Genomic DNA, 14,553 nt, shown 5'->3' with positions numbered 1-14,553 from the left:
GTTCAGGTTTATTGCTTGGAACCCTCTGGGTTGAGCAATCATATGTAATTTTCTACAATTGATGATGTTCAGGATAACAGTTCAGATCATGTGGATATGAAAATGTCTAATGATGAAGATAAGATTAGAGCTCCAAGTCAATTTGCTCATGGTGGCTATAACTGTATTTTTTGTGGTTTAACCATCATCCTGGTTAGGAAGGACCTTTCTTGTTTAAATTTTGTAAAAAGCAACTTTTTATTATTAATATAAATCTCTTGGCTCTGCCTTTTATCGATAAAAAAAAGAGTACATAAAATACTATAAATTTGATATTAAATGTGGGTAAATATGATGATATTGTAAGATGTGCAATTAAATTAGTTCTCTTCCATGACAAGAGATGACACTCTGAGGTTTTATGGTGGGAAATAAGATAAAGGGCAATTTAATCTCATATATGAAGCGTATAGATGACATTTTGTATTATTATTGATAGAGGATGCATGATAATTGTCTTGTTTGATTCTTAAGTAGCTTTCATTTTGTGTTTCTACATTATTTATATGTGTGTTTTGTTTATTTATGTATTTGTATATGTATGTGTTTGTATGTTCTAGTTTTTGTTTACATGGGGTGATTTTGTGCTTAAAAATCCTAGTGAGGAGATGTCACAAGCTTTTGGAATTATCTTAGAGAGGTTAGATATAGATCACAGTAGAGTCTAACTAGTAATGAATGAATGAAATTTTGTCCTTTAATGAATATTGATAAACTAAATGGTAAAAGATATTTTTCATGAAATTAGTTATCATAAGAGTGTGACTTTGAAGTGGAGATATCACATATAAGAGAATATTAGTATAGTGAAAATAAAAGTACATAAAAATATTGTACATTTTGTATTAAATTTTGGCAAATATAATGTTATTTAAGATGTGAAAACAAATTGTTTCTCTTCAATTATCACATGGGGACATGTGTCAAAAGTTTTTATGAGGCTAGACAAGAGAGATGAAACTTTGAGTTTTTATGGGGGGACACAAGATAGATGACATTTTAATCTTAAATTTCAACCTCACACCTAACATTTTGTTACAATTGATAGAGGATGCATGATAATTACCTTGTTCATTCATAAGTAGTTTCCATTTTGTGTTTCTACGTGTATTTATGTGTGTGTGTTTTCTTTATGTGTGTATTTGTATATGTGAGTGTTTGAATGTGTGAATTTATGTATTGTTTAGATACTATAACTTATCTAAACAACATGATGTACTAATTTTCAATGTTATTAATACCACACAAGAATGTGATCATTATGAAGACTTTGAGAAAAATATTATTAAAAAAGATAAATATTATTAAAGGAATGAATATTACAAAATAGTGATGAAAAGATAAGTAAATGATTATAACGAGATTTAATTATCATTGATTTAATAAATAGTCTAGATGACTAAGGTTATTGTTTTAGGTTTAGGATATCCCTAGAGAAATTGTGCAAGGGGATTATCAAAATACATGAGGCATGCATCACTTGTGTGGTTTAAGTTATATGGCAATCATATTAAGAAACTAACTAAAGATTCATTGTAAAGGCTCAATGATAGGATAAGCATTTTATTGAGTTACAAAAGTATTACTATTAATGTATTAAGACTGTGATAGGATAAGCATTTTATTTGATCATTACTATCATTTATGGGATTTAGGAATGAAAGAGGAAAGATGTTCATATTAAATATTTATGTACTAATGAAAACTTAAATAGTCCTTTCAACCCTAAGAGAGAAGATAAATTATTATCAAAATCAAATGAAATTGTAACTAAATAAATATTATTTTATTATAGAACCTATAATTGTTCCTTTTGATTGGACATGATTTTCAATTTTACAAGTATGAAAAAATTGCACTTAGTATAAGAAGAGAGGATTATGTAGATTATATGGCAATCAACAATGACAACTACATAATTATAATATTAAAAATATTACATGAGAAGCAAATAAATCTATTTGTAGTCAATATCTCAAATTATTCACTAAGTTTTTTGTGAGGTGTGATGCAAAAATGCACCTCATGCTATTGAGAGTAGTAGTTAATTGTTGGAGAGAAATGTGCACTGCGAATATTTAAAAAATAAATTAAAAAATTGTTACTTTTCATGTATATGAACATTTTGAAATAAAAAGGAGATAATAAATAAAAGTTATTATGAACCTTTCGTTAAAAGTGATATTAAAGTGAATAATTTGTAAAAGCCCCTTTTAAAAAGGAGGAATGATTGTATTTATTAAATTAATGGCAATCAATCATTGTAAACAAGTGCATTGACTAATACCACCTATATAAAAACTATTTAAACCATGCGAGAGGCTTACAAATAAAAATTTGGAAGAACTCAACCTGTTCATGGGTTCTCTAGGGTTCATCCTTTGTGTGAGGAGCATGGGCATAAGGAGGAAGTGTGGTCTAAACCGGGGTAAGGGTGGATTAAAATCAACTTTGATGGGGCTTCTAGGGGTAACCCGAGTATCTCAGGGGTGGGGGTAACCCGGGTATCTCCGAGGCAAGATGCATTGCTCGTGATGCAAGTAGGTTGATTCTTTTCAAGGGTGTGAAAAGACTGCAAGACGGGACTAACAATGAAGCAAAGGTGTAGGCCGCTTTATTAGCAGTCGAATTGGTTATTAATATGAAGGCTTTGAAAGTACATTTGGAAGGAGATTCCAAGGTAGTGGTGGATGCAATTATGAAAGGAGAAACCTCGAACTGGAGGCTAAATAAATTATAGCATTGATTCAATCAAAATTAAATAATTTCCAAGATTTTCGTATATCTCACATTATAAGGGGTGGGAATGCTTTAGCGTATTTTTTATCTAATGTGGCATGCGAACTGGACAAATGGGTGACGATGTGGTGAGGTAGAGATGATGCCATAACACAATGGCAAGTTTAAACAACATGTACTAGATAGTACAAACGAGCAAGATGAAGCGTGGGAGATGTGTGTGTTTATTCTCTGCCCGAGTGTCGAGGCTAACTTGGCTGATATTGGCAATTAATGTCAATTATCTCTATAGCGATGAGGAAAGCTGTGATAATCGCATTAATAGAAGTAATGGAAATGAATTTCATTCAATGGGGCTGGTGGGAGCTTTTCTTGGTTTGAGAAATTGGTTTTTGACAGAGAGGAAATTTTTGTGGTTGGTGTGTGCAATGGAGGCCAACTTCACATTAAGAACCACCAAAATGATGTCGGCATTCTTGGGGTCGGTTCCAGAGAGACAGTTAATGACCATGTTCCATTCGAAGGAACCATTGTTTCTAAAGGCTGTGCAGTTGGTGTTGGGAGAAGAATTGGTAGTAATAAGCCACAGGTATCGGACAAGGGCAAACATCTATTCCCTCATCATGGTGTGGGGGCTTGAATTGGACTCCTCGTGTGTGGAGGTTCGAAGGGCAATGTAGGCTATAGTACCGCATGAGTATCTGGATAATTTGGAGTCTTTGCTGGAATGGGCGGTGTCAGGTCGGGGGTTTGATGTGGCTAAAGATATCCCAGAGCAGCACCGAGAACTTAGGGGCAAACATATGCATATTCCTTTCCTCCAACGACAAGAAGAGGTGAAGGCCAAGTTTTGTGAGACGATGAGCAGAGGATGGGAGGCTCTGAAATTGTATGTGCAAATTATGAAATTAGAAGAGGTTATTAGGAAGGCCCGCATGGAGGCAGGGGTTGAGGAAGGTGGTGGAAGGAGTCAGCATCTGATGACTAGACGCAAGAGTGTAGAGCTAGCGGAAAAGAACATCCTCTGGCAATTCTCCTAAGCGAAGGATGAGGTGGGATGGGTGGAGAGGTAAGTGATGCGGCCATGGGATGAGAACAACCCAACTAGTTCTCGGGTAGCTCTGTTTTTTGTCTGCTTTGTTCATAGATTTTGTTTAAAACTGTATTGGAAACTTCAAGTTTCATCTATTTATTTCAACAGAATCGTATAAACTTAGCTCTACTAGTTAATTTTGTATAGCAATGACGTATCAAGCCCCTTTTTTTAGCTCAAAAAACTATATTTTGGTTGTGGGGTGGTGTTTTGGTGGGTTTATTGGATGGTGGTATTGACATCTGGTGTTTGTTGGGTGGAATTGGAAGGGGGGTTGGGGTGGTTTGATATTTGAGGATAATCCTTGTTGACAATGTACTTCTTTTTTCATAATTTAATAAAATAAATCATATTACCATTCAAAAAAAATTTGGAAGAACTCTTAAGAGGATAGTGGAAGTGGTGGGGTGGACATTCAAGGAGCACATGAGAGTTTCTAATTTAGAGCACATTGTACACTTGAGATTGCAGTTGCTAGAGCGATTATGCATGAATTTTCTTTGTGCTTATTTAATTTATTTTCTCTTTGAAAATGTGTAAATATCTTATGGGTCTTGCCACCAATCTTCCAAATTTTGTGAAGTCATTTCCATGGTCTTCTTAGATAAGTACTATTTTATGTTTAATTTGAGATATATTTTTATATTTGAAAGTGAATATATTTTTTCCTTATTTTCAATAAGGAAATTCATAATTAGATATTTGAAAAATACTTATCAAATTTTATTAAATCATTTCTAAGAAAATTGAATATCTAAAATTTATAAAAAAAATATATTTGAAGTAGTCTTTGGGAAATGAGAACCTAATAGCATGGGTTACCACAGTATCATTTTTTTTATAAAGATGTCATCTACTTCTCAATCACTTCTAGTAGACAATTTGGAGGAAGTCGGGAACAAGAATCAACTATAGTTTTATAAAATATTTTTAGGCTAATGGTCAAACAAAGATTGTCAATCAAATTACTTGCAACTTGCTTAGATGTTGGTGGTAGATAAGCTCATTTCATGGGACATATAATAACTTAGTGAGCTCATCAATTGAAAGAAAACTATTATATGTGGTGTATGGAACTGTAGATAGGAAAATAGAATGCATCAAATCAATATTAAACTAAATAACCACAAAACTATATTGCAATGAAATGGATCCTAATACATTCAACAAAGGCATGAAGATGAAATACTAAAATAAAATGCAAACCAAAGCATGTATCTCCTCCATTGTTCCTCCATTGTTCTTCTTTCTCCTTCAAATTTGTGGATGCCACCTACAAAGCAAGTGTGTTGCAAGCAAGATAATGATGAAATTGACAACATAAGAATACTCGAAATGTGGTTGATGTTAGAGTATTCAGGTATTTACTTGATTAATTAAACATTCTTTGTTTAATTATTTAAGTTCCCTTTATCTCTTTTACACTTAAGCTAACTTTAGGCGCATATAATTAATTATTTTAATTAATTATTATGTGCAAACCTAGGTTTTCCCTTTTTAGGGTTTCTTGACCTATTAAAGGTTGAGTTCTTTCTTTTCATTGTAAGAATCACATTACATATTTTTGTGAATATTGAGCTCTCTCTTTTTGAGCATATTCTCTGTGTTTTGTATGTTCTTCAGATTTTGCTTCATTGCTTCTCCTTGTAACAGGTTATTCGGCTTGCAGAAGATCTTCAGGCTCCTGTGGTGTTGTATTTTCTCAACTCCTATATGGTATCAGAGCTTGGATCTGCAGCTGCCTGTTCTTGTTTTGAGAATTTTTGCTTTGGAAGCAAATCTGGGGTTTCAAGAATTTTTTATGTACCTAGGGTTTGAGATTTTTTTCTGAGCACTTTGGGCCTAAACAAACCTCACCATCGTGCTCAGAAGGCTCGAAAACCCCTATAGTCATATAAAATTTGACCTATTTTGGTTCCTGAGCCTCTGGGAGCATTTTTTTTCTCAGATCCAGGTCGAACGGCCTTGGCATGCAGATCAAGAAAAAAAAATTTCAAAAAAATAAAAAATTTGCCTTTTTACGGCATGCAGGCTGAAATTTGTTTTTAAAAAAAAATTTATTGAAAAAAAGGCGAAAAAAAAAGGGGGGGTTTGTTTCTTTTTAAGAAAAAAAAAATTTTGGAAGTTTTTTTTGGGGTTTGGGGGTACCGCAGGGTACCGGACTGACAGGCCTGTCAAACCTGTTAGTCCGGCCTCTGCGGCCTCCGCCGGCGGCCCTTTCTGGCGTTCTTTTCCGGTCCCCGGCTTCCGCTCCCACCGGCCGCTCAGCTCCTCGCTGGCCGCTGCATGTTCCTTCGGCCGCCGCTCCGCTCATCGACCACCGCCCACAGCTCCTCTCCCCGGCCGTGCTCCACCCTGGCCCTCCGCCAGCTCCTCGCTCAGCGCCCTGTCAGCCGCTGCATGTTCCTCCGGTCATCTCTTCGCTCGTCGACCATCGCCCGCAGCTCCTCTCCTCGGTTGAGCTCCGCCCAGCCCGACCTCCTTTGCCACTAGGAAATCTCCACCCGGCCCGCAGGCCACTGCTCCGCCACTGGGCCACCACCCAGCCGCCACTGGTGCACCACCGGAGCTCCGCTCCCTGGCCACCTGACCACCAACAGGCAACCAGACCCCCTTTTTTGGCTTTTTCAGGGGGGGGTTTGGTTTTTTGGCCCTATCTTGGGCATACAAAGTCATTTTTTCAAAAATGAATAGGCGTTGGAAAGCTGGTTCCGAGGCCGACCTCATGGTGTTGGTAATTTTTTCCAATTTTTCTGTTTGACTATTTTTTTTGCAGTCAAAGTGAGGTCTTTTTTTTGTACTCCGGGAGACGTAGAATGAGCATTCGACCTCCGTTTTTCAAAAACTTTATATTTTTGGAAAGCGTGTTCTGTGTAATTTCCAGAAATATGAGTTTTTTTTTTTTAGATTCTGCTCCATGCATATTTTATTCAGTTTTTTGCTTTTCAACACTCTGGTGGATATCGTGGTTGTTTCAGGTCCTGGGATCTTTTTTCTGAGTAGGGTGTCTATGTTTTGATTCTCGTTTCTATTTCCAGTCTTCTTATCATTGTAGCTTGTAATTATGCAAACGCACTGAGATAAAGTGCCATCATGCATTGTTTACTTGGAATCTTGCATATCTTGTGTCTTGTTGTACATGCACCATTGATCAAGTGCCATGAGGGGGTTGATGTTTGCCTTTGTTTGCCATCTTCCTTTGTCAAGTGAGTGTTCCTTCCATGAAATTTGCCTCATGATGATGTGTCTCAGGACCTTTTATGTTCTTGGTTCTTCGTCATGCAGTTGTTTTTGGCTATCCTTTTCAGTGTTCCTGTCCCTCTCCCACTTCCGCATTATGGGGAGGTTTATCCTGTTGGTTCTAATGCTTCCGTGGTTCGATTGATCAACTCTTCAGGGTTTGGTTTCTCATGTCATCTGTATCTTCGATTTCAGTTGTTTTGCCTTGTTTGCCTCCTGATTCGAATAGTGTCATTTGAGGGCACTCATGCAGATTACAGTCTTCTCTACCTGGTCATGTTCTAGTTCAGTGGATGTTCTTTAGATCAGTAGTTATTCTTCGATAGAGTTTGCAGGGTCTTCATGCTTCAGTGATATTTTTTCCATCTCTTTTTGGAGTAGAGTTTTGTTCCCATGTGGTTTTCTCTATTTCTCCAGTTCATAGAGATTTCATTGTATTTGGGTATCTGATCGGGCCTTGTTGTCGGGACCCATCTTTATTGCTTTCAATAGCTATTCTAGGTTTTAGCTTCTCCCTAAGTCTAGCTTAAGGGGGGGTGTTAGAGTATTCAGGTATTTACTTGATTAATTAAACATTCTTTGTTTAATTATTTAAGTTCCCTTTATCTCTTTTACACTTAAGCTAACTTTAGGTGCATATAATTAATTATTTTAATTAATTATTATGTGCAAACCTAGGTTTTCCCTTTTTAGGGTTTATTGACCTATTAAAGGTTGAGTTCTTTCTTTTCATTGTAAGAATCACATTACATATTTTTGTGAATATTGAGCTCTCTCTTTTTGAGCATATTCTCTGTGTTTTGTATGTTCTTCAGATTTTGATTCATTGCTTCTCCTTGTAACAGGTTATTCGGCTTGCAAAAGATCTTCAGGCTCCTATGGTGTTGTATTTTCTCAACTCCTATAGTTGATTTTGATAAGAAAAGATTCATAAATTTATAGAAGATTGAAGACAAGATTGGAGAATGAAGATGGATTCAAAAAGATGGCATAAAGCAGCTTTTGACTGGGCATATCTCATTTTTCGAATTTTAAATTGAGATTAAAGAGATATTTTTCAAGAAGATAAATCAAGCAAATCAGAAGTTGACTGGTTACTTCTATTTTCAATTTTTAGGAAGATATGATAATGATTTTTGAAAATCATATAAAGCAGATGATGACATACTTTCCATTTTTTAAAATTGGGAGAATATGAGAAAATAATTTATTTAAATTGGATAATGATTTATTTTATTTTTTAAATCATTTTCTCAATTTATTGCCATTTTTGAATTTGGATGATGATAATTAGAAATTAAATTAATTAAACAAAAAAAAATAAAGATTTGTTTCCATTCTTGATTTTGGAAGAAGATAATTAAGATTTTATTAAATAAATAAAAAATTATTTAATTGTGATGAAATAATTAGCTAATTAAACAATTTAAAGAAATTATTCAATTATGAGAAAAATGAAATTGAATTTAATTAAATAATAAATATTTAATTAAAGTAGGGTTGAACTTAATCAAATAATAAAGATTATTCAATTAATGTTAGGAAATGAATGATTAATGATGAAATGATTTAAATGATTAGGAAAATAGAAAATTTAAATTAGAAGAATGACATAATGTCATCATATGATGAAAATCAAATGCGACATAGAAAACATGTTAGAAATTAGGTTAGCGACACAGGAGTGATGACCAATTTTGAGTGTCTACATTTTGCCTCTCTTTGAGACAATGTGATTATGAGCGTTGTTTCAAAGAAAATTGAAAAAAAAGTCATGCCCCAACAAACTAAGGGATGGAGGTAGGATGCCCCCTCGAGAGATTGTTGATGGATGAAAGAAATGAATGATCTCTAGAAAGAAGAGAAGAAATGTTAGAAAGAGAAAATATGATGAAGGAGAAAAATGTTAATAAGAAGGGAATAATGTTAAGGGATTGTAGAAAGAGGGTTGATTGATATCAAATGAAGAAATTCTTGATTGATCAAATAGAATAGATAGCATGAGAATGATTGATTTGATGAATAGATAAAAGGATTGGTGAGATAGAAGAAATGTTAGCCAGAAGAAACACAAGTGATAAGTGGAGAATGATTAATGTGATGAAATCTTTCTTTCACAAATGCAACTAGTAGGCGAGATCCTTTATTTAATATGGCAAAATGGATGTGGCGCACCATGACAATGAAGGCCAGGATGATAATGCAATCCCTTTGCGTAAGATAGACATGTTCATAAACAAGGAATGGTTCAAATATCCTAAGACATACTTGCCCCAGAATGTTATGAAACACTCCACAAATAGAAGACAAAAACAATAAAGGACCATGAGCCATCCCAACCACTCTAAATCACTCATTGACATCATCGAGCAACATAGGAACATGGTCGAAGACAAAAATAAATCAATAAAAAGATAAAACATGCAAATGCAACAATATCAGACTCAGTCACTTGGTCTAAATGTGGGTTCGTCAAGCAATGAACCACCACAATATGAGACAGTACAATTGGGACCACCTCCATATTATGAACCCATATCTATGCCAATGAAACTAGGATTTGGAAGTGTTCCACCAACACCATCTGGGAGTGCACCATTCGATTTCAATCAATTAAATAAGCAATATGACACGCAACCTCCAATTTCATATGAGGAACAAAACCTTATACAAGGATTTAGATCAAACCAAGACCTTCAACAAGAAATTGATCCAAATAACCCATCAGATTCCTCGTCAGATTTCGATGATTCAGATGATCTTGAAATGTTTATTAGCAGTCCAAAAATTAAAAATAAAATGAACAAGTTCTTCAGTAAAGTGTCTAGATTATTTCCCGACAAGTATAGAAGCATGCTTGAAGTCGCTACAACCTCGAGTGATCAAACTAATGTACAAACGGAACATGAATTTGGTAATCTTTTGAGTTTTGAATCTCATCTAGATGAAACAAATGCACAACAGGAAGTACCAAGCACACCACTTGAGAAGAGTGTCTCTAAATCCTTGGGCGTGAGTGTTCCGCTGAAATCAACCTTTGATACAATTAATAATCCATTGTTCAACACTACATCATTTCCACAAGATCAAATGGTGATGGCGAAATCATTTACAAACACAACGTATCCAAAGACATCACAAGTTCTCCAAAGTGGATTGCAGTCACAAATGCAAGAGAATTTTACGACTAGAATGCCAAACATTACAGATGTCCAAACCAATCCAAGGATACAACAAAGTTCTTATGTTCACTCAAGTTTAGTACATGTGACAAATACACATTCACAAATGACACAAATTTTATTGACATGACCTTCAATTATGGCAACAAAAGGAACAAATAGTGGCACACAACCGCAACAAATATTGCAACAATTTAAAAATGCAAAACAAGCACCATCGAATATGCACAACAATTTATTTGATAATGATTTATTTTAATTTTTAAATCATTTTCTCGATTTATTGCCATTTTTGAATTTGGATGATGATAATTAGAAATTAAATTAATTAAATAAAAAACAAATAAAGATTTGTTTCCATTCTTGATTTTTGGAAGAAGATAATTAAGATTTTATTAAATAAATTAAAATTTATTTAATTGTGATGAAATAATTAGCTAATTAAATAATTTAAAGAAATTATTCAATTATGGTAAAAATGAAATTGAATTTAATTAAATAATAAAGATTATTTAATTAAAGTAGGATTGAACTTAATCAAATAATAAAAATTATTCAATTAATATTAGAAATGAATGATTAATGATTAAATGATTTAAATGATTAGGAAAATAGAAAATTTAAATTAAAAGAATGACATAATGTCATCATATGATGAAAATCAAATGTGACATAGAAGACATGTTAGAAATTAGGTTAGCGATGCAGGAGTGATGACCAATTTTGAGTGTCTACAGGAACAAGTCCACATGGCGTCATAAATCTATTGAGGGTCCAAGGGCATACAAAAACTGAAGGGGGTTCATACACAAGTCAAGAAGCAAGTGGATGAGAGAAAAAACAATCACAAAGCACAAACATATGTGTTTAGAAGGTAAAAGAATTATTTGGAAGGGGAGTTGGTCATTGTGCACCTAAGAAGAGTGTTTCCTTACATAACTTATAATAAGGACGAAAGCACATAAGTGATTCTTACTTTTGGGCTAAAATGAAAAATGTGGCCAAACAACACACACAAAATCGCCTTAGTTAAATCAAAGGTATGTTTGATCAAACCTAGTCAATACATCCATGGTTTTATGGAGCACATTGGAGTGAAAAAATTTTAAATGGAAAAACCTTTGATCAAACTTACTTCAATCAAAACCCTTTGGTGTTTTTTCTATGAAAGAAAACATTAACCATTTATTTGAGCACTTCTTCCTATATACCAAGAAGATACTTCCTTGTGTGCTGAGAGTTGGTTTTAAGTAGGAATTTTCCTCCAATTGGCTAATGTCATCAACTAGATAGAGGAAAACCTGAATCTAAATCTTAGGTAAAAATACAGATTTGAGTCACTTTTATAAAGAAAATGGTCAACACAAATATAAAATTGTTAACATTGACAACTTAAAAGTGATTTTTTTTTTTTAATTTTAAAATGATGCGAGTTAATGAGATATAGGATCCTTAATGTCGTTTATGTTTATATATATTTTTAAATAGTTGAACATATTTTTAATAATTTTAAGAGAAGAATTTTAATTGCCAATTTTTTTTTTTTAAAGAATGAGATCCATGGAGCATGACAAAAAATAAAAATAAAATCTAATTTTTTGCCACAAATTAATTGAAAATCTAGTGCATGAAAATAATATTTTTTTAATTAAAGTTGAAGTTAATCAAAAGAACAAGATTTCTTGGGTGTATGAATCTTGACCTTGAGCACCTAACTCACAAAATTTTTGATTAGGATGTTTGATGCAAGAGCTTCCTAAGGAATGAGCAATCTCATGAGAGCTTCCTAAGGAATGAGCAATCTCATGTCAGCCAAAAATATTTCTTCCTTTTATTCTATTGTAATTATTTGCACAATGGGTTGGTTGTTTTGTTTTTAAATCTTTTTTGTTAGTTTTTGGTTTGAATTTTGTATGCACATATTTTTGGATCTTGAGGAATCTACCATGATAACATAAAAGATTAGTGGATGTGACAATGGTGCCCCATGTGAAAAGAAGTTGAAGTTGTCTTACTTTTCATAATTAGAGTGTAAATCATGTGGAATAGTGTAGATAATGGTGTGTCATTTGTGTGCAACCTAGTGTTGCACAAGCTTGTGATTCCATGTAGGATCCAATCCATGCTTCAGAGATTGGATATGCAAAGAATCCATTTAGATCTCAAGAGGTGGAATAATTCAAACACCCTCTTGTTAGATATGTTAATTTGTGTTAAATGTTAGATATGTATAAGTGGCATACAAAGGTGTTCTATAAATAGTTAAGAAATTTGTAGATGGATGTTGAGATGTCATATGATCTTGAGGATTTGATTATAGACAAGTGATGTGTAGAGGAGTTATAATTCCAAGACGTGTGGGAATATCAAACAATAGTATACCAACATAATGATGCTTATTTTCCTTCTAAGGACATTTCCAAATCCTTGTGAGATTGAGAATTGAAAGTGGGGATGAAGTAGTGTTTATAACAAAGTATTCATAGGCTTAACTATATATTAAAAATTATTCTTAGCAAATAGGTTGATTACTATTGACTAGATAGAATTGATTGGTTGGGTTAAAAACATTTTGGAATTCTCTATAGAGTGTACAATTATTTTTGCATATTAATAAAGCTTATGTTTTCTAAAATATTAATTTTTACTTATCCTCACTATATATTTATTATGTAATTTTGTACAAGTGTAAGTCCATTATTTACTTAACTTGCTTACTATTTCAATCACACTTATTCAAGTAATTAAAAATAGAAACATTTTTGTTGAGAAAAGAAAAAACATTCTTATTGATCATAAATATTATCAATATTGACAATCATAAAATAAGATAAGAAAGATGCTAACAAGGACTTTGATTTCTTCAACAATTTAATTTGGTGGTGAAGTACAACAAAGTAATTACAAATGTATGATAAATATGCTATGTAGACAACAATTTAAAAGTATTTTTTAGCTTCAATGATAATTTCACAATGGGAACCTTTCATAAAAAGGGCTTATCAGGAAGCATATGCACTAGATTTAAATTTTGAGGATGATAAAGTTGAAGGCTAAATACAAATTCAACTCTAGCTCAAAGATAAGATAGTCTAAAAATTAGAGAAACACTTGAAAGGAAGATTTCAGTCATTTGTGACTATTTCCACATAACCCAAAGAGAGAAATTCATGCAAACAAGTATTTAGAATTTGCATGCAAAAGAATAGATAACATATTGTCAAATATGACATAAGATATACCCTAAGAAAATACTCAAGAGAGAAAAACTTAGCCTTCAAAAGTATTCATTCTCAATGTATTAATCACAATAAAAACTACAATACATCTACAAAGTCTCCATAACACTTCTAAAGTATCAAGATCTCTACATCCTCTCCAAGTGAGTAAGAAACTTAGAATCGTGTAACCACACATCTCAATCCACACTTCAAACCTTCACATGTGTAACCTAAAAGAGATGCAAACACAAGGAAACCCCAAGTTAGGGATCTTTTTTCTTACATGACATTAGAGTTGAGATTTATGTTGAGCTATTGTGACCACTATGTTTGTGGCCATGTGTTGTTATTGCACTTCATTACTTTTTAGTAGCAACTTGGAGGCTCTGTAATATCTTTCATTTGTTGAGTGTAGATAACTTGAGAGAGTTATGGAGACTAGTGGTGAAACTTGTGTTGTAGCAACTTTCTTTGTAGGTTTTACATATCATTGTGGATGCTTCTTAGTACTACTTGATATTGATTACTCTTTCTATGTTAGTGTTGTTAGTGGATCTTTAGATGCCTTGTTTTATATATATTTGATATTACCCATGTAGTGGAAATTAAATAAGATAGTGGGATTGTAATTGTGGATTGAATTGGATATTTTGATGGCATGAGGTTTACCTATTATGATGAGATACCCAGACATGTTAGCAACTAGTTGTGGTTTCTCTTTCAACTATGTTGATAAATACTTATCAACTACTCAAGCGTATTTGTTACCATTGAATTTAGTGTTTATGTTTGGATATTAATTTGAGGTAATACTAATTCTTCCACGTGACACTTGGTGTGGCATCTCTTTGGATTGGACCTTATTTTATATGTATTGGCACAATGGAGGATGAGAGTGTTCTTGCTTGAGATAGTGATCACTTTGATTATTGTTCAAAGTGATGGAGCACTTGAATGTCTTGATGGAACATGTAGTCTATAGAGATTTTTCCCTTGATGTTTTGAGTTTACTTTTGACCCCCTATACAATGTATGCAAC

Source organism: Cryptomeria japonica, chromosome 7 (genome assembly GCF_030272615.1).
Source record: "Cryptomeria japonica chromosome 7, Sugi_1.0, whole genome shotgun sequence".
Taxonomy (NCBI): Eukaryota; Viridiplantae; Streptophyta; class Pinopsida; order Cupressales; family Cupressaceae; genus Cryptomeria; species Cryptomeria japonica.
Note: the sequence above shows the minus strand (reverse complement) of the source record.